Genomic DNA, 2,047 nt, shown 5'->3' on the forward strand with positions numbered 1-2,047 from the left:
CCCCCCATCCCAACTTGAATTTAGAAACCGTCCCCAGCCAAATCCCACGTTCGGGGGCAAAACTGCTCGTTTGAGGCCACATTTTCAATGATACTGGAAACTTACATTCAAAGTTGGGAAAAGGTGTTCATTTACAGGCATCTCCACTTAGGGACGTCGTAGCACCTTAACTCAGGCGGCGTTAGAAAGGTCTGGTCCAGGGGAACACGGGCGTGTCAAGGTTGCCACGCGCACGCGCATCCCCGCTAAACAGGAGCCCAAACAAAACTTTAAACGGGGCTACGGAAAAGGGGAGAGCTTTTTCGGGGACAAACACCACTCACGTCGGTGCCCCCTGTTCCAACTTGAATTTAGAAACCGTCCTCAACAAAATCCCACGTTCGGGTGAATAACTGTGAATTTTAAGGCACATGCCTCTCTGGGCTGGGAGAGTGCATTCAAATAGGAGAAATTGGCTTCATTTAGAGGCATCCCCACTTGGGGACGTCGTAGCACCTTAACTCAGGTGGCGTTAGAAAGGTCTGGTCCAGGGGAACACGGGCGTGTCATGTTTGCCACGCGCACGCGCATCCCCGCTGAACAGGAGCCCAAACAAAACTTTAAACGGGGCTACGGAAAAGGGGAGGGCTTTTTCGGGGACAACCACCACTCACCTCGGTTCCCCCCATCCCAACTTGAATTTAGAAACCGTCCCCAGCCAAATCCCACGTTCGGGGGCAAAACTGCTCGTTTGAGGCCACATTTTCAATGATACTGGAAACTTACATTCAAAGTTGGGAAAAGGTGTTCATTTACAGGCATCTCCACTTAGGGACGTCGTAGCACCTTAACTCAGGCGGCGTTAGAAAGGTCTGGTCCAGGGGAACACGGGCGTGTCAAGGTTGCCACGCGCACGCGCATCCCCGCTAAACAGGAGCCCAAACAAAACTTTAAACGGGGCTACGGAAAAGGGGAGAGCTTTTTCGGGGACAAACACCACTCACGTCGGTGCCCCCTGTTCCAACTTGAATTTAGAAACCGTCCTCAACAAAATCCCACGTTCGGGTGAATAACTGTGAATTTTAAGGCACATGCCTCTCTGGGCTGGGAGAGTGCATTCAAATAGGAGAAATTGGCTTCATTTAGAGGCATCCCCACTTGGGGACGTCGTAGCACCTTAACTCAGGTGGCGTTAGAAAGGTCTGGTCCAGGGGAACACGGGCGTGTCATGTTTGCCACGCGCACGCGCATCCCCGTTGAACAGGAGCCCAAACAAAACTTTAAACGGGGCTACGGAAAAGGGGAGGGCTTTTTCGGGGACAACCACCACTCACCTCGGTGCCCCCCATCCCAACTTGAATTTAGAAACCGTCCCCAGCCAAATCCCACGTTCGGGGGCAAAACTGCACGTTTGAGGCCACATTTTCAATGATACTGGAAACTTACATTCAAAGTTGGGAAAAGGTGTTCATTTACAGGCATCCCCACTTGGGGACGTCGTAGCACCTTAACTCAGGCGGCGTTAGAAAGGTCTGGTCCAGGGGAACACGGGCGTGTCAAGGTTGCCACGCGCACGCGCTTCCCCGCTGAACAGGAGCCCAAACAAAACTTTAAACGGGGCTACGGAAAAGGGGAGGGCTTTTTCGGGGACAACCACCACTCACCTCGGTGCCCCCCATCCCAACTTGAACTTAGAAACCGTCCCCAGCGAAATCCCACGTTCGGGCGAATAACTGTGAATTTTAAGCCCCTTTTCCTCTCAAGCTGGAAACGTGCAAAGTTGGGAAAAGGTGTTCATTTACAGGCATCTCCACTTAGGGACGTCGTAGCACCTTAACTCAGGCGGCGTTAGAAAGGTCTGGTCCAGGGGAACACGGGCGTGTCAAGGTTGCCACGCGCACGCGCATCCCCGCTGAACAGGAGCCCAAACAAAACTTTAAACGGGGCTACGGAAAAGGGGAGGGCTTTTTCGGGGACAACCACCACTCACCTCGGTGCCCCCCATCCCAACTTGAATATAGAAACCGTCCCCAGCCAAATCCCACGTTCGGGGGCAAAACTGCTCGTT

Source organism: Osmerus mordax (assembly GCF_038355195.1).
Source record: "Osmerus mordax isolate fOsmMor3 chromosome 7 unlocalized genomic scaffold, fOsmMor3.pri SUPER_7_unloc_2_6, whole genome shotgun sequence".
Taxonomy (NCBI): Eukaryota; Metazoa; Chordata; class Actinopteri; order Osmeriformes; family Osmeridae; genus Osmerus; species Osmerus mordax.